Source organism: Anser brachyrhynchus (genome assembly GCF_964034855.1).
Source record: "Anser brachyrhynchus genome assembly, chromosome: 14".
NCBI lineage: Eukaryota > Metazoa > Chordata > Aves > Anseriformes > Anatidae > Anser > Anser brachyrhynchus.
In genome coordinates this window covers 15,972,921-16,000,256 of record NC_137709.1, presented here as the reverse complement: position 1 = coordinate 16,000,256, position 27,336 = coordinate 15,972,921, and the positions used below count along the sequence as shown (strand labels likewise).

Sequence of the window (27,336 nt, the reverse complement as noted above, 5' to 3'; positions counted from 1 at the left end):
CTTATCACTGAGGATGTGCTGGGGTTGTAGGGTGCTGTGCAGGTTACCAAATAGAAGTAAGAATGGTGCCTCAGAAACACGAGCAGCAGCTGCTGGCTGTGCTTAAACATTGCTGTGAATCAGGAATTGCACCAACAGAGTGCCCCAAATGAGGTTTCTGCTTTCATCAGATGTCGGGGTTAGAGATGGGTATCTGGATGCCTGTGGGTGCTCTGTCCTTGGGTTCTTTACACTGTTTAAGGGAATCCGATCTGCCCTAAGCTGTCTTGGAAGAGGATTGCTTTTTCTCTCTTCTCCTTGCCTTTCCACCCTGAGGCTTCCTGAAGATGCCTGATAACCCACCCCATTCTCCAGTTTTTATGTTCTCAAGCTCTTCCTCCTGGCATGGTGGTATAAGCAAGTTTTCCTACATTGTTTTATATGGAGCTGAGTTCACTCATTTTACCCCAATCACCGGACTCCTGTTGAGGGTGAGAGATAGCAAAGTAGGAGCACTGTCAGTTAAGCCTGATGAAGCTACTAAGCAGCAGCAGGTGTTTTCAGTTTTGGGAGGTAGCAGTGCCTCAGTTGGTGTCCCTTCATTTTTCAAAGGCTCTTGTTGATAAAGGGTTGGAGCTATTTATTAAATGAAAGCCCAGATTCTGCAGTTGCTCCCTGAGACATCTTCCTACTCCATATGGAGTTTTTTTTCCCACTCTGAACCCACAAAGCAGAACTTCGGTAAAGAGGAGAAGGGGGGAGAGATTTGCCAGGGTTTGGGGCCAATGTGTGTCAATGTATGTGTTGTCACATGTAGAATACTTTGTGCTCCTAAAAAAGTTAGGGCCACCTGTTTACTCATGAATATGCAAGCTTGTTGAGCCTGGGGATCTGACTGAAGAAAAGCTGGGCCTGTTATATAGAGAGAGAACAAAATCATCTAGTTGTGCCCTGCTAAGTCTGCCTTCCAGGCTTGATGTGAAACACTGCAGAATGGTTTGTCTCTTCTGCATTATTCTGGTGTTGAAGCTTTCCATGCCCAGTCTGCTCTATGCGCTTGGTCTCTGAACTTCCTGTATTAAGGAATTAAAAATGTGAGCGTCATGCTAACATTTCCTATGTAGATGTCTACTACTTGGATTATTTCCCTATAGCATAACTACAGTCATTAAAATAAAGCTAAATTTAGCCAAGTAAAGTGTGGGAGTTCTCGAGAATAAAAGGACTTGAAGGGAGAGTGCTGAAAAACATCAAGAATAAAAGGAGCCGTACTTTTCTGCAGGTGAAATCAGTAAGTGTAAGGAGAAGAAGAAAAATCTCGAAGCGTTCTGTGGGTTTGTCTTTCATCATGGGCAGCAGCATGGGTCACACAGCTGAAGGTTGCTGCCTTGCCTGCTGTTACCTTTCTTTACTGATAGCTAGCCCAACGCCCTGTCGGATGTATGTGATCCTGCATCTTTCTCATGTTTACCTTCCCCAAAATAGAAGGTTCTTTATTATAAAGAACAGGCAGTTCGTTTTATATCCAAAAGCCAGCGATAACCGTTTTCCCTGAGCACAGGAGCGAGTGACAGAAATGCAGCCTTTGTAGTCATTCTGAGTGCCGTCTCTGGGAGCGGGTGTCTTGATGTGTGGGACTGGTGCTGTTCTTAGGACGTTTTTCCACAATAAGTGGAAATTAATGGGTTTATATAAGCGCTAATATGTAGGGAGACAAAGGAAGGAAGATTATTGTGACCATTTGGTTTAACTCACTAATTCCAGAAGTCTTCCAAGGTGAATCAATCCTGGCTGCACCTGTCACTGGTAAAAGCGGTTTGCAGGCAAAATCATTCAGACCTCTTCAGTTACGAGAAATACTTTGGATTTTCTTGTAAGACTTACAAGAGAAAGCTTGTGGTAGAATTCAGCTTTGCATGAGGCGTTCGCAGCTCCTCGTGCTGATGCCTGGAGAGGCTGCAGTGGCCAGAGGCGCTGTGCTTCCTCTCCTCGTGGCGTGAACTCGCGTCAGGCTCCGCAGGGTGGCTGGGGGCAGCAGGAATGATGCTTCTCAATAAGACCATCACCGCTGAAGGTGTGGTATGCACTGCTAAAGGTGTGGTACACACACAGGTATCTTGTGTGAGAGGATGTCGGCAGTGACTTCAGAACTACCGAAAGACCCATTTGATCTCACTTCCCTATGGAATGTGAAAAAAATGAAAAAGTGGATAGCTTTGTTCAGCTCAGCAGCTTTTTAATGTATCTTGGGGAATTCTCAGTTTTAAAAGACTAGATTTGTTTTTGAAGAAATCTCTGTAAATCACACTGTTTAGAAATTTGTAGGTTGAGCTTCATCTTCTACTCTGGCAAGGTCATTTTGCTCACAAGAGGAGTCCTCAACAAGCTGTCAGTCTTTCTGATGCAAAATTAAAGTTAGCGATGCTGCCTCAGACTGGAAACTTCCTTGACAAGGGGCTCAACAATTTCATCTCCATGTAGGTCATCTATTTTCATGCCAAAGTAGTCATCTGTCCAGACATGGCAGAGAATTGGTTGTTGCTGTGTTGTCCACCTGGGGCTGGGGCTCAGCAGCAGTGCTGATGGGGACTGCTTGAGCTGCTGCTGTTGGAGTAAAATTCTGTGTCTGCGAGGGGAGAAACTTCTCTGGCTGGAAAATGTTGTGTTATTGTCTGGATTTGTTTTATAGAAACAGCTGATCCCGACTCTGGTGGTGCAGAAGGCTTGCTGGCATGGCTGGGGCCGAGTGGCAGGGCAGGAGGTAACGGTGGCACGGTGGCTGTGGCCGTCACCTGGGGGTGCTGCCAAGGATGTGCGTGTGCGGTGGCCCCACGTTTGTCACCTGGCCAGGCTGTCCCTCAGCTGAGGAACACCTGGGGAGGTGTTCCCAGACCTGGAGGTGCTTGGCTTGCTGTGATTTCTGACCAGGTTCTGCAGGCAGGGGGCCTTTTCACCTGCTGCAGCCCCGCAGGGTGTCCTCAAGTTGTCATTCGCGGTGGTTTCTTCATAGTTAGTGCAGCTGTGGAAAGATGAGTTTGCTACAAACTTCATGGTACCCAAATCTGGTTTTAATTCTTCTAGCTTGTGCCAGAAATTGTACTGGAAGACATGGAACGACTTGTCAGAAAAAAACCAACCCACCACCTGTTTAATGAAGTAACTTGTACGTGAGGAAGTGACCTGTGCTAGGTAGCTGGGGGCAGTCCTGTCACTGACCTGCCGCAGGGGTTCTTATCTCGGTGCCCGAGGAGCCCATTAGTAAATGATTGATTTGCAGTCTGCGCTCCCGAGGGTGCCTACTCCACGGTGTGGTTTCTGCGTGCGTGGTGAGACGCAGCCGATGTCCCTGCCAGGATCAACACCTCCTGGGCTTGATGTGGCACGGGGCTGTGTCGAGCATGGGAGAACATCACACCTTTTAAAAAGAGGGTGAGAGATCCTAAAGATGGTTTGCAAGTATTGCGTGCTCTCCTGTGCAGTGGCTGGCAGCCTCAGCCTGGTGGCATGGACCGTGCCACCAGCAGGCCGAGTTGGCTGAATAATAAATGAGCAGAGGCTCATTTGGTGGGTGACGGCAGCCAGGCAGAGTCAGGTGAAGGTGTGTAAGTGCTGCCACATACACAGATCTGAAAGCTACATAGATCAGCCACTTCCTTAGAGAGGAATACCTTTTCTGCTGGCTGGCTGCCATTCAGGAGACCTGCTCAGTAAGGTTATGTGCTTTGCTTGTGGTAATGAAGACTTAGCTTTAACTGCTCGAATAAAACCCAGAGTTCTTGTTCACAGAGCCTAAGGTTACTGCTCCCCCCACTTTTAAGCTGCATGCATAGATAATTGGCTGAACAAACAACAGACAAAACTGCTCCCAATAGAATAATAACTGCTTTTCACTGCCACTCATCCAGTCAAGTGACATCTGGAAGACTCTTTGGGTATTCACAGGAGGTTTGGTGTGTAACAGGAAGATGTAAAGAAGCCAAATCCTGCAGCTGTCAGTGTTCTCTGGCTTTTTCATGCTTTTGGATGTGTTCTGCTGGCTTGGGTTGTTCTGTTTGTGGTAGTACTTATGGCTTCCACCCCAGCCACTACGTTCTGTAACGTAAATACCCAACACATTTAAAAACAAAAACAAAAAAAAAAAAACAGATGAATTGCGCTCTCAATCTTACAGAGATGCTGTGGGGATTAATTAGTTCTGGTAAAGTGCTTTCTGGCTGAGATGCCAAACTGATGTTTTGGGACTAATGGTATTGTTTGGTGAAACTACTTAGTTCTCCTCCAATGTCTAATCACTGCTGTAGAAGAATTTACTCTGTGGAGGAAAGCTATTGATTTAAAGCATGCAATAAACAGTATTGATTTGCACGATGCAGTCATTCATACCAGTTCTATGCAGAGTTGAGGCGGACAGTGGTCACACAACAATTTTGAACTCAAGTCGAAACTATTGCTTAAACAGCCCCGTGGCTGCTGGCAGATCTCTCCTACATGACTGCTAACTGGCTTAATGCTTTTGTGCTCGGCCCAGAGCCATCCCTGCTGCGGAAGGGGCTGTCAGCTGCCTCCCCCTCGTGCAGCCCGTGGGGCCAGCAGTAGTGGCTGTGGTGATCTGGGCCATGCGAGCAGCATGGGACAGCTTTGGTAGCCCCCAAGCTGCCCTACAAAGCTGTGCTGACGGGCAGATAACCATGGTTAGCTTTGCTCCCGTCAGGTGCAACTTCTGATTCCACAAGGCAACGGGGCCGCTGCCAGCGGGCGTGCTGCTGGCCTGGCGCAGGGCCTGTCCTACACCCCTGGGTGCTCGAAGCCCTGGTGGTGGGACTGTTCGGAGGATTGGTGTAATTCCCTCCTGTGGGAGGCAGAGCGTGTGGCACTTGGCCAGCTGCAGTTGGCACCGTGCAAGGGAGGAGACGCGCGGGTGTGGGCAGGGCTGGGGACCGGCACCCAGGAGCGAGATGGCCGCTGCCCTGTGTGGCAGGTGTGCCAGGTGGCAGCGGGCTCCTTGCTGCCCGTGTCACAGCAGTGCACATGAGTGAAGCTGAAACCGCTGCTTACCTCGCTGCCGCTTTTATGCAGGGGGAAATCTTCAGCCAATTTCGCTTGTATAGCTCCGAGGGTTCACTTCAAGTCAATAAGGATTTCTAAGGCCACGTGCGTGTTGTGCTTCTGCGGTTTGTCATCGATCTAGAAGAGGATTTGAGTGCTACTTTAACTGTGCGCACAGGGTAAGGTCCACGCTCAGTGATGCTGCTCTAGTTTTTAACAGCTACAGGATGGTTGCAGTGCTCTTTAGACGGGCTTTGGCTGTTCCAGTCCAGCCTTTGTTCACGGTGGTGCTGCTGCGGTTCTTCAACATCTGATATCTCCATATCTTTAGGGTACTATGTAGGACATCTGTTTTGGTGGGAATGCAGTGCCTCAGCTTGCCATGGTGCTCCCACAGCAGTGGCATCAGTATTCTTTAGGATTTCTCCCAATGCTCTCTAGGTCTGGTGGACTGTACTAGAGGTAGCGATGCAGCTCCATGGGATGCTGTTGCTCTGACCGAATTCCTGCATAGCAGAGAGGGAAACTTTTCCCAAGGGAGAACTTGGCATGAAAAATAAGCCTTTTGAAGGCAAAATTATAAGACGTACCTAATTTAGGATCACCTGTACTGTATATAGCATTCCAGATGAGGCTGTCATAACGAAGTGTGTTTTTTAAATAAAATAAAAAATAAAAAAAAACTTAACATGAATAACACTTTTGTATTGTAGAGTTTGGCAAGGTTAAACTTAAAATCAAATGAGTACTTTGAACAAAGGTTTTTTTGTGGGAGCATTCTATGTGGTGATGCTCAGGTGTATTTGATTAGCAGCATGTGCTAACCCTGCAGAGGATAAGGAGGCTCAACTCTTCTGTTCAGTATGATGGTCGTCATTTTTCAAGATATGATCTCTCTCCGGTCCAGCTGTCATTTCAGCCACTTGTTTAGATTTTTCTGAAATTCTGTGAAGTTGTCTCTACATCCAGCTATCCTAAATATCTTCTCAGTCAGCAAGGCAGTAAGCCAGGCTTGCAATTTGTCCTTTCTTATGTCATTGGTATTTCACACTATGCAAGATCTAAGCATCAAAGGTTCTGTGGCTTTGACAGGGCATTGACTATTTAGTTCTCATATAGAAACTTAAGTAGCAGGCTTTAGGCTGCTTAATAGGCAGTTCTCCAGAAGGAATTTTTCCAGTTTTATAGAAGAGTGCAAATTGATCTGCTGAAGAGATCACCTTGCTATCCTAAATCTTCTCCATGAGTGTTATTCTGTCTTTATTTTAACCTACATATGCAGGAAGAAGAAACGTCGTGGCTGTTACTATATCCTTGCTTCTTGTGGCGCTGAGGTTCTGCAAGATACCTTAAACTTCCTGACTTTATCTTTTTTTTTTTTTTTTTTGCTTTTAAACGATGAATATAAGAGATTCTGGATTTATCTTGAACCTACTGTGTAAGATACTGGTGTGATATCTTTTCGTCTGTTACGGTTGTCATTCCCGTTTTAGTTCACGCTTGAGCTCAAGCTGCTGCTGTGGTACTGTGTGATTTCTGTGATCTATGTCTCCTCAACGCTTGTTAGTTTTCCTCTAATGTGCTACACCGAGTGTTGGAACATCCTTCCTTTCATGCTGTTTTGAAGTGGTGCCTATCCCCCTTGTTCCTGCTGTCTTTCTCCAAAGTCTCCCTTGAAGTCTAATAAACTGCAATTCCGTGTGGAAGTTCAACCTATGAAGCTGGGCCAGAATATAGTGCTGGAAAGACTTGAGTGATAACAAAGCTGGCATTAGAGCTGTAAACCTCCCTGACCTTCTCAGAAGAAAATTTCAGACTCGGTGCTCACCTGCATCTTTGTCACTGCTGCTCTGCCGTACTGAGCAGTCTTCATCTGCTCCTCCCCTCCTCTGTCCCCCTGTCTTTGATAGCATGAAGGGGGACAGGACCCAGCTGAGACTGCCGGTGACACCTCTTGCAAGCTGTTTGTTGCATGAAGAAGCTCCTTCTTTTCTGTCTTGGTGAGAGGCAGCATCGGATCCGAGGAGCTGTCCAAGCAGGTGTTTCATGGTGAAACACTAAGGGCTGGGAAGTCAGTTCTGGTGGTAAGTCAGCTCATCAACGCCCTGTTCAGCGTGCTCCATCTTTTAAAGAAACGTCTGTCCTCTTCCACCTTAATGTTTTGCTACTGGATTTGGGCATCTGCTTTTACTGAAGAGCAGCTGCACCTGGTGTGCTCTGCAATAAACTGCAGCTCTCAGCTTGGTTAGTGTGGTGAGGGCTTGCTCTGCAGGCAGTTGGGATGGTCTGTAATTCTGCATAAAGGCAGGTGTCCTGTCATATGCCATCTGGTAATTCTTCAGAGAAGATCTGATAGCATTGCTAGTTCCTCATGCAACTGGCTCACTAATAATTAAATTTAGAAGCTTTCTGCCATCGTGGTCTCTCACTGCTTGATGCTAAGAAAAGCATAACCTGAATCTAAATACTTTCTTAAGGCACAGAAACTATCTTGCTTGCTGGTTTGATCTTTTATAGTCCTTGGGCATAAATTCCCACTTCTTAAGCTTTCCTTCTTTCTTAGGAGAAGAATCTGTGGGAGGACAGGGAAGAGTGTGTGGCCTAGGAACATGGCTCGACCGTTTGCAGGAGGGTTGTATATATAACAATCTCAGTTTGCCAAGTCAGATTTTCAGCAGAACAGATCGCACACAGTTACGTCCTCCACTCAAGCTTGCTTTCACACATCTTTGTAAATGCCACTCTTATCCCTAGAGCAAATGTTGTGTGTTGTATTTTCTCATCTTGATTTCTCTGTTTGCCCAGTGATCTGTAGCTAACACCCCAACTGCACCATCTTTTATTTTCTAGTTGCCTCCCAGATGCAGGCTGCTGCTTTGGGTGGTAGTTCTGATGAACTTGGTGACATCTTCAGCAACTTAGATGGGATGATGATCCTTGCTAGGTACGGTCGCTGTGGTTTTTCATTCAGGGACTAGTCATGGTTCTTCCTTTCCAAGGATCTTCTCCCTGATCTTATTACCAGAGGAAGACGTGACAGCAGCCAAGCATGCTGCAGCTTACAGTCTGGTTTAGGCGTGCGAACAGGCAGTGATTATTTGGGGGTAGGAGGAATTTCTCGTATCAGACCATGTTCTGTCATGTTCCTGCAGGAGCCCTTGTGCTCTCGGCGGCTGCTCCCGTTTTCCAAGCAGAGCCAAGTGACACCAAATCCTTGTAAGAGGAAGGCAGCTGGTGCTCTTAACTCAGTGCGAAGAGGTTTGCTGTGTGGTAACAGGAATGAAAAGAGTGCAAGTGGTTGTAATGCACACCTGTAATCATTCTGCGTGGAAGTCTGCTTGTGACGCTTGCTTCTGATTGAGCGCTGTATGTTGGTAAGTGCTTCTTTGCCATCAGGTTTATTGCAGAATAGATTTGCAATGAAATAACCTAAATTAAACCGTTTTAACAAAGATCTTTAAAGGCGTTGTTTTAATTACTTCCCTGAAGTAGTTAGGCAGATGGGTGGCAACACCCTCCTGAATGACAGTCGTGCACCTTATCGGACACGTTGAAGACAGGCTGAAGTGCTGTTCCGATCCTGCTGCTTCATGGCCAGCCCAGACACCTGATGACAGGTATAGAAATAATGGAGTTACATCAGAGCTAAGGGTTTTGCAATAGCAGGTTTAGTATTTGTGTTGCTTCCTAGATGCTTATGGAGGGTTTACTTCCCCTTAGCTAGTATTTTTGCATTCAGAGGCAGGATAGTAACCTGTCACATCATGCCTTTGCTCACCACTCCGATGCATGTTGCTTACTGCACCCGTCCCTGGTGTTCCTGATGGCTCGTTTTGGAATTGCTCCTCCTCGTAGGTGTGTGAGCCTTTCTCTTTCACCCTTCAATTTTTCCTTGGGAAGAACATATAAATAAAATACGTCCATCGTGGCTGGAAAAAGCCAGCAGAGCTGCAGTGTTCCTTCCTCCCCACTTAATACTTTTTTTCTCCACAGTGGTTGCCATTCCTGTTTTTTCTCTCACAAGTTGTGTAACACTGTTGATTTGTTCTCTTACGGCCATGCTTAAAGGCTGCTTAAAGCCTTTCATAAAGTATGCATTCTGCCTTATGGAAGAAGGAGATTTACAGAGTTTTAAAAAAAGCAAGAAATATGTTGTAGATAATAGATTCCGAAAATGCAAATTTGTTCAAGCACCTCCTTAAAAAGAAGGGAGGAAGGAAGGGAAGATTAAAACCTGTGTTTATATACATATAGAAGCTAGAGGCAAAGCAATCCATTCATAAATATACAATGGAATTTATGTCATGGTGAGAAGTGCTGCATGCATATTCATGTGTAATTTGCAAATCCTTTGGCGATTAAATACTTTACTGCAAACTCCCTAGAACTAAACCTTCTTGTTGAAATGATGTCCAAAGGCTCTAATGCTTCTCCAGTGGAGGGGAAAGGCCAGGTGGTGTAATAGATCTGATGCTCTAATTTTCACTCTATTAATAGGGTTTTTTTTTTAGTGTGCTTTTGGGTGTTATTTTATTAGAATAACCAGTAAGCCATGAACAAAATGTGAAGCAGAGACCTGCAAGAAGCATTGTGAACCTTAACATGGTAAGAAAACGATGGAAACTTGGTAAGATGCTTTTCTCAACTGATTTTCATGTCAAATATCATTGTCTAAACTTTCATGTCCTGTATGTGAGGTTGGAGGCAGATGAGTAATATAGCTTGGGGAGTGCTGATGTTGGAAAGAAGTAGCCTTTGTCTAAGTGAAGTGAATCACCTTTAAAGGATGGAGCCTTGGATCTTCACGTAACACACAAAAAAAGCTTCCTGTTGCTGATGCTTTTGGTTTTTCAAAGCCTTGAAGTGTTACAGACTGTGTTCAACTTCTGACATGAGGGGGAGAACAACACTGCTCTAGGAAAGCTGTTTCCTGTGACTTGGGCTCTTAGGGCCAGTGAGCCTTGCTGGGTTAGGGGTGCTGTGGCTGGCTCGCCTTGCCCTTCAGTCCCACTGAATGACACCATCGAGGGGAACAAACAGCAGCAGGCACCCACCAGCAGGCTTGGTGCAAGAAAAACAGAGACCAGCACAGGCCTCTAATACCGGTGTGGTAGGTGAGAGGGGTTGGGGACCTGTCACGTGGTTTTAATGCATGCTGCACGCCTGCCCTCACCTTCCTCAGGGTCCTGCACCGCTGGAAGTACCAGGGCTGTGTCCTGGGTAGGGTCCTCAGCTGCTTTGGCTGCACAGCCAGAGAGCAGTGGATTGCCATGATGACACGTGTTCATATTGCTACAGCCAGTTCCCAGAGCACCATGACTTTTATCTGGAACAGCAGTGTGTGTTGCTTACTGCACCCATCCCTGGTGGTCCTCATGGCTCATTCTGGAAGTGCTCCTCCCTGTAGGTGTTTGAGCTCTTTCTCTTTCACTCTTCAGTTTTTATTTGGGAGGCACATATAAATAAAACACGTCCACGGTGGCTGGAAGAAGCCAGCAAAGTTCCAGTGCTCTTTCCTCCCCACTGAGGTTAGTCCCTTGAAAGTCAGGTCTGATTTAGCTTTCCTGCTTCTGTTTTGTTACAGCCTGCTTCTGGGATGCCTTGATTCAAAGGAATGAGAAAGCAGGGCAGTGTACTCAATTCACTAAGGACTATATATGCATTTTTTCTGGCTTGCACAGGTGTAACCAGGTGCCCTTTCAGTCTGTTTGCTTGTTTTCTCAGTCGGTCCTAGGCAGTTTCTGCTCCTTGGTGAGGAGAGCCGAGCCCCGGGTTCGCCTTGCTGTCTCACATAGTGAGCAGGGAGGCCGGCAGCAGAGGTGATGTCCCGTTGGTGCCTGGGGGCTCTGCTCTACAAAGCTGTACTGCAGTTGATTTGCAGGAGCGTTTCTAGGTAACTGCAAAGTTGTTGCTTTTACAATGAGCACTGAGAATTCCTTGCCGTCTGTTGTGTCAGAGCATCGTAACGTCTGGGCTGGTGACTAGTCATGTAAGGAGGCCAAAATGCAGCACTCAGTACTTGAAGGGTGTAAATTACTACTTTAGTTTCATAGAAAGGACAAAATTGGGGTAAATGAACCCAGTCCTTCTTTAACAGGACCCTGAACGGGTGAGTCTTTGACTTCCCAAGGTGGATGCAGACAGGGAAGTGGCTGATGTGTGAAACATGCTGCTGCTCGTTACGGTGAGGCTGCAGAGTTGTTGTTGTGACTATTTCTATTGTATGTAAGTGAGGAAGAATGAAGGGATTAATTTATCAATAAATCTCACTATTTTTGTAGTGAGCACTGCTGCTTGTTTTACTCCTGACATTGCTTGCTAGACTCACCGCCTGCATAATTCTGTTGAGTAAGGCTGGATGGGATGTGTTTTTTATTATTTTAATAACCGTAAGTGGCTGCCTCTGGATCTATCTCCAGAGCACAGCAGACACTGCATATGATATCGCAGCCGCTTGTCCATGTGCTGGCAGAAGAGCTTGCTCCTGGCTGTGGGGCACCGCTTGCCCTGGCAGGTGAGTTCCTTGCAGCGAGCAGGGTTTGTCGGGGCAGCGGTGCCGCTTCTGGTTTGTCTTTCAGAGCAGACAGCTTAAATATCAGACTGATGTGTTCTCGGTGCCGTGGGCTGTAATTCCATCTGCTTCCACGCTGTGAAGGTGACACCTGACGGGGTGTTTGCTGCTTGCTGGATGTCCTTCCCGGATCTGCTGTGTGCAGGTCTGGAGGGCGCCGTTTTGCCGACGTGTTGGCCTTGCTCAGCGTGTGGCTGCCCAGGAACCCAGCAAAGCACTTAGTGCGTCAGGAAAAAAAAGTTGTTGGGATTTCAGTGCGATTTCATTCATCCTAGGCACTGCAGTCTCCGCAATATCACTGCCCTTTGTCTTCTCTGGTCTGGAACAGTGGAAGCTTGTGTTTCTGCCATTGATTTGGCAATTATTAGAAGGACGTGGAATAAAGGACACGATTAATGGAAGAAGGGAGAAGTGTTCAAAGACCTCTGCCGGTAAGGTCGGTGTTTTTTATAGTTCTGCAGATCCATCACTGACTTGGGAACTTGATAGCGAGCTGGTTCTCTGGGTCAGGCTGTAGGTTCGCTTAGAGAGACTAGACAAGGTCAACAGGAATATTTGGTTTGCCAGAGGATTTCAACTTGGGCTTTGCAGACTAGCTGAACTATGAATGATGATTTATTTAGGTAATTGATCAGTAAATTAATAGACGTATTGAGAATTATGTTTATGTAGGTCAGCGTTTGGGTGATGGTTACAACTTTTTGCTGAAATAATTTCTGGCACAGGAGGTGCATGTCAGTCTGGTGCTTGTGGTGAGGTACTGTGCTGAGCAGCAAATCCCGAGCTGTGAGCTCACAGGGTGGCTTTGCAAGCCCAGATCTGGGTGTTGTAAGTGCCGTGTAGGATCCGTTAAACGCAGCTTGGATTTAAAAAGCAAGGTGGAGACAAATAGCTGGGATGCGTTAGGTCATGGGCCTTGAGGAGGGCGAGGGCTGTGTTCTGACAGCCCTGGTTATGCGGAGGCTGCGGCTGGGTCAGGCAGGACACGGCTGTGTGGTGCCGGCGGGTGAGAAGAGCGAGCGCTGGGAGCCCTGTCTGTGGCTCGGGGCTGCCTCCATCCCTTTCCTCTTGGGACTGCGCATGCTGCTTGGGGAGACGCTGGTGGTGGCCTGGGACATCGCACCCCGAGGGAGGGAAGGGAGACGTCTGGTGCCTCAGAACACCACCGGGCTCTGTGGCTTCTGTGCCAGCAGGGCTCACGCTGTGGGAGAGCATGGGGTTATCAGCACCGGTGTCTCCTGGATACATCCCCTGGATTAACTGAGGAAGCCGACAGGAAGGAAGTACATCTGTTGTAGACAAGCAGGTGCTGCGGCTTGATGTGGCTTAAAGGAAGATCCTACTATAGCCCACGAGGTTTGTGGGGTCTCGGCTTCATTCTAGGAGCTTGTCTTGACCAGCTCGTATCTTCCATAAGAAACTTGAAATTCTTTAAGATTTGGTGCCTTCTGCTGCTTCCCCTGACTTGTGGGGAAGGGAAACTTGTGGAAATGGATGTGGTTTAGCTTGGCTATTGCTAAGCCCCTGGACAGTGTTTTAGGCCTTGTGCACCAAAAGTTTCAAGTCCTGATTTGGAGTTCACTTTAAATGATAATCAGGCTAAATTGCAAAGCATGGGAGGTAAAAACAGAGAAGTCCAGTGCTCAGTACATCCCTTTGGAAGTGTGATGTCAAGGTGTAGGTATATGATCCCTTAAGAAAGGGGTTGCCATAGGATGGAGCGATGCTATGGGAATGAAGCCAGTCGGATTAGGGGGATAGAGCTCGCTGCAGGTAGTACCAGATACTCGGAGATCTGAGAGGCTCAAGTGAAATCCTCAGCAGAAGAAATTCTTAAAAAAAATGAGAAATGCCAGAAACATCATAGAATCCACAGAAAACATAGCTAGCTATTGCTGTCAATTTTCTTATAAAAACCACCCAGGTGCTTGAGCCCAGTAAAACGACACCCAAGCGGAGTGCTGAGCACAGGCGGGCTCCTGCCTGCGCCTGGGGGCTTTGTGCCTTTCTCATTGACCTCGGCCATCAGTGTGGGATCAGGCACCTGCACGGCGCTGCTGGAGACAGCTCCGGCCCTACAGGAGCCTGTGGGAGCAGGGTTGGGTGCTGGCAAGCGAAGATGAAATGACCCAAGGGGAGACACGGCCCCTCGGGAAGCCGCCGTGCCGTGCGTTGTCCATCTGGCAAGCGCTGGACGAGGACTGGCCTGAGCGGCGAGGAGCGGCTGCTGCCATAGGAACGGGGACCCCGCGGGGGGGCCTCGGGTGGGATTAAAACCTTGGGAAGCTGCGCCGAGGCAGGCAGAGCTGCTGGCTCGGGTGTCGAGCTCTTTGTCTTCAGGATCACCTGCACTGCCTGTTTTTCCCCCTCACTAAAGTCGTTTTTATAACGTACGGCTGAAACACCGCGCTGTACCCTGTTCTCAGATGCTGGGAGCGGGGGGAGGAAGGGGAGAAGGGGTTTTGAGCGCAGTTGGGAAAGCTCGATGTGCAACCGGGGTCACACGCAGCCAGTCAGGCTCTCGAACGGCCCAGCTTTGTATTCAGATAGGCTGGCCAGCGAGCTGCAGACATTCCAGATACTTGTGTTCGTTTCGGCTGTATCTAGGCACACGGTCACAAAGAGCAAGATGCGTGCAGTGAAGTATAAATCCCGTGCTCTAATGACTCAGAGCGCCGCGGTGCGTGCACGCACGCCGAACAGATGGTGTAATTAGCTCGCCTTGTGCGCGGGCACCGCGTGCGGTTCTCCAGGAGGTGCCCAGAAATGCGGGTTGAGGAGGAGCACCTGCAGGTCCCGGCCTTGCTGGGCAAGGGGCAGTGCCCTGTCCGGGGCAGCCTGCAGGCGGCAGCGCCGAAAATGGGCCCACTGTCAGTGCACGACTAAAGCCCTTGTCTTGGTCCCTCGAGCTTGGCTGGGTTTTGGCCCAGCTGCGGCCTTGCTCCCAGGAGAAAGGTGTTGCTGCACCCGGGGAGCCAGGGCTTGGCTGCTGTGGAGGAAGGTGACAGGTTGTGCTGGTATCCAGCAGGTGTGCGGGGTGGGAACACGTGCCAGAGCCCCGGGCTGTGTGCTTGGGATTTCACTGGGGCCAGGGAGGAGCCGGGAGGAAAGGGAACGTGACCTTGAAAATCCGTATCGAGATGACCAGGTGCAGCCAGTGAGCATGTTCTTGGCTGGCAGTGCGCAGTGGGCTGCACGGCCGCCACAAGCGGCTCCTGGTCATCCTGCAGGAGGTGGCTGCAGGGTGCCCGGCTCTCCCGGCAGCGCAGCGAGGTGCTGCTGTTGTGTGGAAGTCTGGGGGACCTGCTTCTAAAGCTGGCCACTGTTGTGCTCCTCGTTTGTAAGTCATAATGAGCCTAGAGGTGTTAGCAAGGCTGAGCCTGGCAGCTGGAGGAGCTGGACTGCTTGAGAAGACCAGCTTTAATCAGATGCCGTGCAGATGAAGCACATCCAGGAGCTGGGTGCCCAGAAACCTGGGGAGCAGCCAGACCACTCAGCATGACCAGCAAGGGGACTGTGCTTTCCTCCCCGGTGCTTTTGCTGTTCCTGACCCTCCTCTTGTTGCTGGTGGCTATTGAGTGCTGACAGTCCTGGTAACACGGCTGTGAATTAGCTCCCATTAAAGTCTGGGTACTCCTCTGTGTTACTGAGTGGGAGAGATCTGGGGGGTATGACAGGAGAGAGGAGCTGCAGGGAGAGGACCAAGGGCAGGCTGTGTAGGGTGGAAGGTGGGAGAGCTGCTTTTTATGGGAGCAAGAAGCTATTCCCCTGGCCCAGCTGCCGATGTGTTGGTGCTGTAGGGCTGACACAATTCTCCCTCCCTCCCCTGTACCAGCACGTGTTCTGGTACAGTCACGTGGGGGCTCAGGTTAAGGCACTGCACTCCCTGCAAACAGATCCCTTTTACTAAAACCCTTTTTTTTTCATTTAATCCTGAAGCACGTCCCAGAAAAGCATATAGCTTCAGAGTACAGATAAAACAAGCCTTGTAGTATGGAAAAGAAATCAGCACTTACTACTACTATGAATATGTGCTGTGAAGTGATAAGTGCTGCGTTCTCGAGGCAACGAGCACCGTGACAGCCTGACTGTGACTGTGGCACTCTCAGAGCTAAGACTGCCCTACATTTTTGGGAACAGATACTTAAAATTCAGTTTGTTTTCTCTACAGGGATAGAATAGCAATCTCTCTCTGTGGCTGTGTGAGCTGTGGTATCTTTTGTTAAAGGAATTCAGACGTTTGCTAGTGGTTTTGCTAGATGGCTTCATTGTAAATGCTTCCCTTCAAGCACTCAGGTGGAAATGTCTTCTCAGTTATCAGACTTAACAGTTTTGGAGACTTGAGATGTGTGCTAGGAATTTGGACACGTGCTAATGATCTTTGGAAGTTTGTTTTCAGCTGGTACTGAATAGTGTGGCCTCTGCTCAGGGAGATGGAGATGGGCTTGCTCCTGCTGGTTAGCCACCAGTTACCAAGCAGGCACTTGGTAATTATGATAGGAAGCCAGCCAACACTAGGCCGAAATATTACCTTTTAGTGGAAAAAAGTGTGAAATAAGGTGTCAGCCCTGTTCAGTGTTTGCGGTACTGCCTTCCTTTTAGGAGGTCAGCTGAAACAGATAGAAAGAAATAGAAATAGCACCAAGTTGTGTGTGATCCCACAAATATCTTCAATACAGCAAGGCAGCTGGGTGGCAGGGAAAAATACTGCTGGATGCCACCTGCATTTTGGGTGCAGCTGCGCTGTATCTGAACTCCAGTGTGTCTCAGTTTCTGGTAATGTCCTTTCCCGGCCTCATAGCTTGCAGTCACACACTGGGTCACCAGCACTGCTGTTTGCTGTGGTGTGTAGGAAGCGAGGTGCTCGTGTGGAGACGTGGATGTGCTCGCAGCGCAGAGCTAGAACTGAAACATGAGCAGCGGTAATGAAGCTTTTATGCTGAGTCTACACTTACTGGTAAGAAATGCTGTGCACTTTTGAGGCATAGCTAAAAAGCCTTTGATACCTGGTAGCTTTGTAAGGTCCTACAGGAGACCAGGCACTTCAAAAAATAAAAATGTATATGCTTCATTAGGTAGCAACTTGGTTAACTGCCTTGGGCCAAAGCATGCAGCAGTCTCTTCTGCACAAAGCCTCTACAAGAAAATAACTGTGTCGGTTCCTCCATTTGGAACAGATGACAATTTAACACCCACATGCACAGACACTTAAAGATGCACCTTGCTTTTTTGGCAGCCGGTTACAATTTGTGATCAGGGTATGGTTCGTTGTTCATACTTAACTACTGGACCTTTCTATTCCCATCTTCTTCGAACAATTGATACTGATTGAATCCATAAGCTTGTTCTCATAAGGAGCCTTGGATAATGCTCCTCACAACAATATTTGGATTGTGAATGGTTTGGGGAAATTAACTTTCATAAGGAGTCTTCCCTCAAATTCTGAAAAATGGCAAATGTTGCTTCTGTGATTTGTCTTAAAATGCTTCAAATACTGAGTGTGACTGCTCATCCTGGTCAGGAGACAAGGTAAAACTCAAAATGTGGTGTGACTTGTAGTAGATTCAGGAATAGCGTCCCCTTTCTCAGTCTTCTAGAAAGCTGTGGCAGTGTTGCAGAGTCTTGAACGTATGCTGACCCAACCCCATATCCCTGCTCCTTCTCGGTCTGAGCTGTGGTCCCTGGGTGTCTGTCCCATGCTTCTGTGCACCAGGACCGTGTTCTTTCTCCCTGTGCCGGCTACTCGGGCCTCCAGCAGGCTGCCTGTGCCTCTTCAGACCCGGCAGGACAGCAAGTGGATTTTAAGCTGGGTGAGATGGGCAGGCAAGGGCAGTGCAAAGGGTTCTACAGCTTCCACCTGAACACAGATTTACTCTGCTGGCAAAATATATTGATTGTGGATCATTCAGAATAAATTAAATGATGTTTATAAGAGCAAATCAATTAAATTCATCTGGTAATGTGAATCTCACTCTTGCTGCCCTCAAACGAGCAAGCAAACTTCAACAGCTGTTGGTTTGTACGGACTCTGTGCCGCGGATGGAACAGGGCTGTTCTGGGCTTTGTGCGGTTCTGTCTGCACACGCAGCCTGGAGCTGCTGCTTTCTATGGCCTTACGGCCGAGTAAATCAAGGCTTTGTTCCTCAGGATGATAGAGGTGATAAACCTCTTCTTAGCCTCGCCTCGTGCTTTTATCTTATGCTTCTTATTTATCCCCTAAAGCTTTACTCTCCTGTGGTAGTGTTAGATAGCTGCTCTTGCTCTGACATTTCTGTTTATTATTTAAATCCAGTATGGCTTTTCAAGAATCAAGAAGGAATTGCATCAACACTAGTAAAAACAGTAGTAGGTAGGAAAGCTGATACTGCGAATTCCAGCCGCTTATGTGCTCCAGTGGTCATTGCATGCGTCGGCCAGGTGCTATATGACTGCTGCTCTGCTCCTTGGTGCAAAAGCCAGCTGCATGCATTTGCTTCAAGAGGGTGGGTATGCTGGGTGAGAGACTATGGAAGCTGAGATGGAGTGCCTCATCTGCGGTATGGCAGGCAATGCTGAAAGGGTTGTTTTCCCTGGAAGTTTCTTCCAATCCTGATCTAGCCATATCAGTGCATTTCCTTTATGCTGACACAATTAATTGTGTTAATGGTAACTTCCTTAATTTAAAAACTAACTTCTTGGAAAACATACACCACAAAACTCTGTGGTGATGCTCTTAGGAGTTGTTTATATGGGTTTGAAATAATTTTGATTTGCCCCTCTTGAAAGGTGTAGTTTGCAGGGCAATGCTTAGCTGTTGTGTTCTTTATCTTCTGATTGGAAAGCCATCATGAATTATTTTTGTTCTTTTGTATTCTCTGCTGCTCCAAGATCATCCTCACCTGGTGTCTCTGATTCCTAGAGGCAGATGGAAATATTCCTTCTCATACCTGGCAGTGCTGAGTTCACGTAAGCATTAAAGAAGCCCCTGTCCACCTCCAAATGTGCTCAGCCTCTTTGGGGTTTCCTTGATTGTCGGTATCTTCTGTGTAGCTGGACTCGGTCCTGGACAAGGTTTCAGAGCTAACAAGCTGCTGTTGGGTGAGGGAGCAGAGAAGTAATGTTTCCAGAACTGCTTTCACACAATGCCTAGAACAAAGTGGCTGCGGCAGATCTGCCTGTGGGCGAAGAACAGATGAGGCTGTGGTGATGCCCTGCTGCTTGCCTAGGCTGCATTTTGTGGGTGATACAGAACAAAGAGCCTGCTAGCGTTGCCGTTGGGATGGGGAATGTGAAGGAGCTATATAAGTCAATAAGGAAGTTTATACTGCTAAAAAAAAAAAAAGGCAGACATTCCTACAAAAGCTGGTGTACTGAGGCAGCAATTAGCCTGGTGCTGGTAGGAGGAAAACCAGGGAGCAGCGTACAACCTATGTGCATGCAAAAACAGCTTCCTGTGCTTCCTTGCCCCTCTCCAAACGTGCTTCCATGCTAGTAGTGCTTGGTTTGTGCATTGGGTGCACTGGGTAGTCTAGATGCATCCTGTGATGCCATCCTGGAGTTACCTTTTGGTTTTTCCCCCTGCAAACAGCATGTGAGTAAAGGGAGCAGGAGCTGGCAATGCTGCTCAGGCTATTTTTGTCATTGTGTTTTTTTTTCCACAGTAGGGATAGAACGTGCTGGTAGAAATATGTCAATGTGCACTGCTTCTTGAAGACTTAAGGCTTTTAATCACCATCTAGACCCCGTATGAAGTGAAAATTCACAATGCCTGCTGAGTTCAGATTGCGGGGTGAACCACAAACTGCTTCCAGATGGGCAGCCCTGTGCCTGCTCTGCTGCTGAGCTCTGAGCTTGCTGCCATCCGTGGGTAATGTGTTCCTGAATGTTGAGGTAAAGCAATTGTTCAATACTTCCATGTTGTCAAAATCTCAAATATTTATCTTTTTCTGTCAGTAGCTATTGGTTCCCTAGTATAGGAGCTGTACTGGGGGGAAAAGGCTGTCCTATACACCTCTTTATCTTGAGGCATCTTGCCAATGTAAACTGTTGCCACCCACACTGTATAGGCAGCCTTTCAGAGAAGTAGGAGTGCAGGCTGTGAGAACAGAGACAAATCTTCCAGTTCCTAATCTCCAAAATATGTCAAGAAACTAGTCTAACTACTTGGTCTGGATGTTTGGTAGCCAATTTACCCCTTGCTGTGAAGTGAAGGGTCCCCTTCTTCCAGAGCAGTCGAACTTTGGAGTGAAAGAGAAACCTGACTTGATTTTAATTAATCTATTCAGGCTGTGCAGGTGGCAAGACTGCTTCTGATCCTGGAAGAACTGAAGGCAGACTTCAATAAAGAAAAAAAGGCCTCAGCTGTTTAAAGCCAAAGGCATTTGAATGACTTGCATGGTTAAATTCCAACTCTTGCATGCTTTTAGTTCAGTAGTAGTGCACTGTTCTCAAGTTGTACCTTACTCTTTTATATCTTTTTCTGCTTAATCAGTTCTGGAAAGCATGCAGGATACACAGGCTGGCAGGCAAATTAATGTTGTGAGAAGCCTTAACTCCCATTTCCTGACTTTTAACCTTGAACTATCTCAGGAATTTTGCATTTGAGTGATTAAGAGGGTATGACTGACCTCCTGCCTCTCTCCTGCTAGCAGAGCCAGTTTGCTAATCTCTAGGAATGATCTAAAATCTGTAAGTGGTTTTTGATAGTCTTCTCTGCGCAAATAACTTAGTAGTTCTTTGCTTCCAAAGGTAAATGATCTGTACGGAAAAGAAATGCATGGGCAAATAGAATGTCATTGTGTGCACAGCAGAGCTTGTAAACATGCAAGCCTTTTCAAAAGTGGGTAGAACAAGAAAGCAGATGCTCAACAGTAGGCTGATACATACTAGATAGCTCGTTGTGGCTGGTGGGGTGTTAAATTGTACACTGTACAGCTCGATGCTTCCATGAATCTGTTTGAGTAATGTAAATCTATTATTGCTATTAAATGCATAAGTGTATTTGTGTTTCAAGTGCTTGAAACACAGGCTATTGCCTGATTCCTCGAGCCCTTGCTAAGTCCTAAATTTTTTGTTAGCATCTACCTTGGCAGCACATGCCTAAGTTCTGTAGAGAAAGAAGAATTTGGAAGTTAGCTGCTTGTGCAAAAGAGAAGTAGAGGGTCAAAACTGACACACAACATACAGTCCAAGATAAACCTTAATGTGCTGCTTGGGTTATTCTCATGTCTTGGTCAAGAGTGGAAGAGACCATCAGTGAGTTCCTGGGTGTCAATAAAACCACTTAAAGCAATGACAGTTTAGAAAAGAAGATTTGAAAGATGGCTTTGGGGCTTGCTTCTCCCAGAGGTGGCCCCATATGTGGAGCCTCTGGGGCCAGAGGAGGAAAGAAATCTTTGGGAGGTTGAGAAGATGCTCGATAACCATGGCAACAAAGGAAACCACTTCTGAGAAGAACAGAGCTCGGCAGTCTGAGTTGCATGAGGTGTTGTGTTGTCTGGTTTACGACTTTTTGTGTGTTGTGTTATTGGTGGTATTTAGGTTGTGGCTTGAGCAAATTTGTTTGGTTTAGAGCAACAACTTTATAACAGGATGCTTTTCTCAGGTGACTCTGGTTTTACTGCAAGCACACTTCCACTTGTAATTCCTGTGAGCTCGTGGTGGCTCTGAGTTGCTCCTTCCCACTCCCCTGGACAGGGAGGACTCCCCTTCTCCAAGCATTGCAGCTGCTGAGGTCTTGGTGCTGCCTGCTGTGCTGCTCCTCTGCCTGTTCTCATCACCTATTCTCATCCACCTCATCAGCTGGAGTAGGAATCCAAGGGGGCGTTTCACGGGGCTCAGGTGCAGGGTGCCAGCTGGGGAGAGCTTTGACAGCGAGATGACAAAGCGGGGCCTCCCCGCTGCTGCACCCCGGGCCTCCACAGGTAATTGTCTGCGGTGAGAGAAGATGCTCTGAGGGAAAACAGAGTTACTATAGGGATGGATTGCCTGGTGTGCTTGGGGGCTGGATCGCGGAGTTGAGTAATAAATGTGTGGGAGTCTATTTTTAAAAGCTCTTGAGGAGTAGACTGCTCTAGTCCTAGAAAACTTGTCTGAAATGTGACAGGTTTTTGTTTTTTTTTTTGTGCTGGAGTTTAAAAATAATCATCGTCTGTCTTGAGAATGGGATGACCTCATTAAAAACAAAGGCGCCTGTATGTCACTGTGGCGAGGCTCCTGGCAGCGGTTCTTGTGGCAGCCTCCTGGGTTACAGCAGCGTTTTCCCCTCGGCAGGTTCCTCAGAGCCCAGGCCTGTCAGGCCTGTAAGGGTCTCCCTCAGCTGCCCCAGCCTCCATGCTGGAGCCTTGAGGTGCTTTCGGCCCCTTCTGCTCCCACGTGCGGGCACGCTGCGAGCCCCCTGATGAGACACAGAAATGCTGTGTGAAGAGCTTGTTGGTGCAGTGCAAAGCACTGACAACCCGACTGCGAGCTGCTCCCGCAAAACGCTGGGTTCAGAAACTCTTTGATTCCCTGAGAGAAACGCTATGAGCGGAGATACCTGCCAGAACCTGCGGTTTTCTTCTCTTGCTTGACTTGTTGCCCATGCAACCCATGTGCCTTGCAGTCGCTGTGTGAGTGTAGGAGGAAAGGAGAAACACCACGGAGGTGGTGGAGCCCCTGGTGCGGTGGCTGTGGCGCAGGACCCACAGCACCTGCACGATCCAGGTGTTGCCCCTGCCCGTTCTGCAGTGAGCTGTCGCTATCGGTGCGGTGAGCTGTGGAAATCCCCTCGTTTGTGGTTCCACCCGTACAGAGTGATGAAGGGTTTTTCTATAAGGCCATGTGATCTGCACTGACCTGATGAAAATAAGGCTCCACTGTTTGCATGGCTTTACTTTGTCTTGGTGGTGTGAGGAGCCCTGCAAATACGGGGATTAAGTGGGTTTAAGTAATGCACAGAAACTTGCCAGTCCATTGGTGTTTGGTGAATGCTCAACGTCTTTGTGACCTAAGCATGTACATGTGTGTATATAGGAGGTGTGTGTGTGTGTATATATATATATACACACGCACACATACATGTCTGTACACACAGCCATGAGCCTAACTGAAAAGCTGTGTGCTTCTGTTAAATTGCTTTAGGTCACCAGTTGGCAGTGAAATCCACTAATTAAAACTAACGTAACGTTATTTTTCTAAGAAGTTCAGAATTGATTTGTTACCTTAGTAGTATTAACTTCAAATTTGTAAGCGGCACAGTTCACCCATTTACAGCTTCACTCAGAAGCCTTTGTGATGTTAGGGCCGTGTTTAACAAATCTGCCAATCAAAAACTTGTTATACAAGAATTATTTGCCTTCAGTTTCCTGCGTAATGGGGTTTTTTGATTGACAACAGTAGAGTTAAAGACTATAGAAAGGCTTTCTAAATCTGAGATGAGCAAGTTTTGATTTAATAGTGTTTGTGCATGATAACATTGGCTTCCAGCTTGATCCGTGCAAGAAGCTGAAGGTGATAAATCAAAAATCATAAGAAATATAGAAACCTCTCATTAAAAATGGCATGACTTACTAAATTAGAGCTAGGAAACTGTCTGTCTGCTGCTGTGGAAGAAGGATTTGAAAAGCATTTGATGTACAAATACTTGAGCTATTTGGGCCAGATGTTTCACAGAGCTGGAAGCTTCTCAGTGCTTTTATGGGGTGCTGGGTGCGGGCATGGACTATGGCTTCCCCTCTCCTGCCTCTGCCTCAAGGCCTAAAGATACTCCTCAGGTTAGCATGCCACGTGAGGCTGTTATCTCCTAGCTCTGTTATCAGGATTCATTCTGAAGCTGTGCCCTTGGCTCGCTGGGTGATGGTTGCTAAGGGTACCTGGTTTCCAGGGATCTTAATGATTGATTACGCTTGCCTCAAGTAAGTCTGAATTTCTTGAACGAAATCGCATGAAAAAATAACGTATTGAAAACCAAGAGAAGTTAAGGTGAGGTGTGGTAAAGCCAAGTTGATGTGCTGTGTTTCAGGACGCTACGTTTTCCTAAAACATGAGATACAGAGGAGTTGGTGTGCGAGAGGAATGGCTGGGTTACGTTTTCGTGAGCTAGAAGGCCAGAGTTAGGCTAGGATTTGTAAATTTCCTCTAGCTCAAGCTGGTTTCTCCTAAGGAATTTTACACACTGTTTACTTTTCCAGCTTTAAAGCTCTTGAATCATTTCAGTGGTAGTTCTGGTCAAACTTCTGCTCTAAAGGTTGTTAGGGCATGCCTAGTATGGCTGGAAGATGCAGTTTCATGTGCCTGCAAGTGTCATCTCTTAACTACACTAGCTGGGCTTTCATAAATATTGATATACCTACCAACTTGTTCCCCGAACACACACACACTTGGTCCACTCTTTGGAGACAGAATTCATACCCAGTCAGGATTTTCTGGACATCCAGGTGTGCTGATTTCTCTTGAAAGCTCAGATGAATGCATCTGGAGGTTTCCTTACCCACGGAGGGTAAGTATGCGTAAGTGGTTTAGTAGACTCCTTTCCGTAGAGTGCACGCACAGTGGGCGAAAGGAGCCCATTCTTCCAGGCAGTTGCAGCTTTGAGTCTTGGTACAGTGAGGGCCATTTAAATGATAACATGATCGGGCTGCGTTGATGAGACTTTTCCAAGGCTGCAAGGAAGCTTTGTGAATTGCAAATGAGATGTTTCAAAAGAAATAGTTCTGCAGATGTGTCCTGGCTTTAACTTCCCAAATGCAGAAACTCAGCTCTGTTACACAGAAGTGATACACTAACTGAATCGCGACTTGCTGTGAGAAAAACCTTTACCTCTTACTCGTTTAATCTATTGTGCTACGTCGTGAATGTGCTCAGGGAGATGCTTGATTTTTGGACCCCTTTCAGAAAATTGGTTTATTTTCGTCTTCATAACAAAAGCAAAAGTCACTCTATCTTGAAAAAAGGAGGGTAATGTCTCCTTTTTCTTGTTATGGTTTATTCATTAATCTGGCTACACAACATATTGCATGTCTTTAATCTGTCATTGTAGCACTGCCTCTTTGATTTGTGCCAGTTTTCTGCAGCAGCAAGGGAAAGGAGTTGAGAAGAGTGCTTTGGTTATGAAGCTGCAGTTATTCGGGGAAATAGCTATATGACATATGTTGTCTGTAATAAATGGAATTACTTTTTTAATTCTGAAAACTAATTACTTTTCTGTTTGCTGGTTGAATGACAGGTTTCTCCTTTAATGAGTACTTTGTCTGTACAAATGGGATAGCTGCAGGCTTGCATTCAGCCAGGGAGGACAGCATAAATCAGGGGTGCTTGGTGGTGGGTGCTCCTTAAAGATGTTCTGAATGCGTGAACCTTAAAGGTGATGCTCTGTTTCTGAGCCCTAGGAACTGCTGGCAAGCCTCCCAGCAGAAATGAGTTGGCTTCTGTCACACTGCTCCTACCTTTCTGCCCTTCTCCAAAACACCAGCCGACAGAACTGAGTGGCTGGAGTTCACGCACTGCGTTCGGTAGGAAAACATCCCAAAGCTGCTTGGGCCCGGCTCCCTGCTGAGCCTGGCAGCTCCTGGGCATGCCTAGAAGCAATTCAGCTGCCTCTAGCAAAAGCGGTCTGGGCAAAAGCCAGGCCAAAACTTTGTGGGCTCGGTATTGAACTTGGGAGCTCTTAAGCTGGCATTATGGTGCTGCTCCCTGATTAAAGCAGTCCCGGATTCTGGCTCTGGTGCAGGAGCTCAGCACAGGGCAGGGGGCTGGGAGTTTGATTGTAATCCTAGGCCTGATTCTTGAGCAGAGTTCTGCTCGGTGTGTAGTACGAATTGAGCTACCAAGGTATGTTTTATACCTGCAGCATGCCTTCACCGGTGAGTTTGGTGCAGTTGTGTTGATTTGATTACTGCCCTGTGCTGAGAACTGCTTGGATCGCTCGCTGCGGGCACTCCCCGGCTCCAGCCTCGGTGTCCCTGTGTGCCTGTACCCCGCCTGCGTGCAGGTACCCCAGGGCTCAGAGCTGCTGCTTCCCGTGCCGGCACCTGTGGTGCTTTTGCTTGAACTGCTGAGATTAAATAAAAGCGATGCGTTTTCAGAGAGGTGAAAGCGGTAACCTTAATGTTCAAACGGAAATTGCCAACATGTTTTGCCACAGCACTTTCTTCTGTGTTATCTCCTGGGATCCTTGCTCACATGTGACCTTGCTTTGCATTTTTATCCCTGTGCATCTTTGACTTGGTCAGCTCAGAGCAGCACATAGCTTGATCTTCAGGCAGAGACTGGGGATAGCAAACCCCCCAAAGATAAGGGATAGCAATCAGTAATACTGAGATTCTGCTTTATTTCTTGAGTAATCTCTGTTTTCTGTACAAACATCTTATTGGTACACTCTAGATTACAAAGGGTAAAAATAATAAACCTTTCAGTGAAAATTCATTGATAAAGGAACTTTTTTTTTTTTTAGCAGTTCTGTGCTGAGAAGGTCCGAATCTGTTGTGTGTGCTGCAGAGCTTTAAATTTACAGTTCGAGAGAGCAGTGATTGAGGTAGTGCTTTAGATGGCAAAGGCAAAGGGTTTAAAGAGGAGTGCAACAGCAGGTAAATTTAGAGATTACTGGCTTGCTCCTACCTCCCTCTTTCCATCTAGCAGATTTCTGGGTTACAGCTGGGGGAGGTACCTTAGTCTTTCTAAATGTTGACTTCATATTGAGCCTCTTGCGAGTATCTTGTAAGATACTCATGTGGGTCTCCCAGCTCAGTGCCTCCAGGTAAGGTATGCTCAAGTGTGCTCAAAACTTCGTAAGACGTTTTATTGAGCTCTCAGCCATGCTGAATTATCTTTGGATCCAAAGGATTTCTGCAGACCTGTTTGGTGTCTTACTGTGGGTTGGAAACTTGCTCTTTCAGCCCGCTTACATTCCCGAGCAGTGCTGCTTGCAGGCAGCCCAGTACAGCTCCATGGCTGCTTTCTGGCTGCATGGCTTGTAGTACGTGCAGCGTAACAGGTAGAGGTGCTGGGAGGCTCCGTGTCCGCCACTTGCTGCTCAAAGGGCCCTTCTGGCCAGCCTGGCTCACTGGCCCCAGCACCAAGTCGTGGCCCTAATGCCAGGAGCACCCCGTGTCATGCACTGGGCTTGTGCGTGGCTGCGTGGGCCTGTGGCATCTTTTGGCAGCTGGGTGCTCTGAGATGTCTGCAAGCTTCATTCTTCCTGGCTTGTGCCTCCCAGCAGTAACACGGTCAGTTGGTGCAGACTGAACCTAGTGAGCTGCTGAGAGTCCCAGGGAGGAGAGGAGCACGGCCTCAGTAACTGGCAGCTGCAGGATGCACTCAAGGAGCTGGCTTTGTAGCTACACAAGCCTTCAGAGTGTTGCTGGATGTGGTCTCTAGTAGAAAAACTCATCAGAGCAATTCCACAAAAATACTTCCTCGTTTGCACTGAGTGGATTGCGTGTTTTTATGGCACTGAGAAACCAGTCTAGTTAGCCGTTAATGAAACGGAACGTATTGCCATGCAGATGACTGGAGTTGCATGACAAGTGGTCCCGCAGTCCTCATCACTTACTATTGATTGTGTCGCCTTAATTATTCATGCTATGCAAATTGCATTTCTCATGTTGTCTACATATTTTTGATACAGGATCTGCCCGCAAACAATCTCTCTCTTTCAGCGGAGAGTCTAGGGTTGTTCCTGGCAAAGTTCTTAAAGTTCCTTTGTTGAACAAGTACTGGCTGAGTTACACTAGGCTTGGGAGCTCTGTCACAATGAATTCATCCTGCTGCAACTGTAGCCGAAG

General features: G+C 47.4%; 1 protein-coding gene across 4 annotated transcripts in view; it reads left to right on the top strand.

The window, feature by feature from the left end:
- Nucleotides 1-27,336, top strand: part of WWC1 (WW and C2 domain containing 1) — a 70,643-nt gene that overhangs the window by 3,089 nt on the left and 40,218 nt on the right. The window lies entirely within an intron of this gene.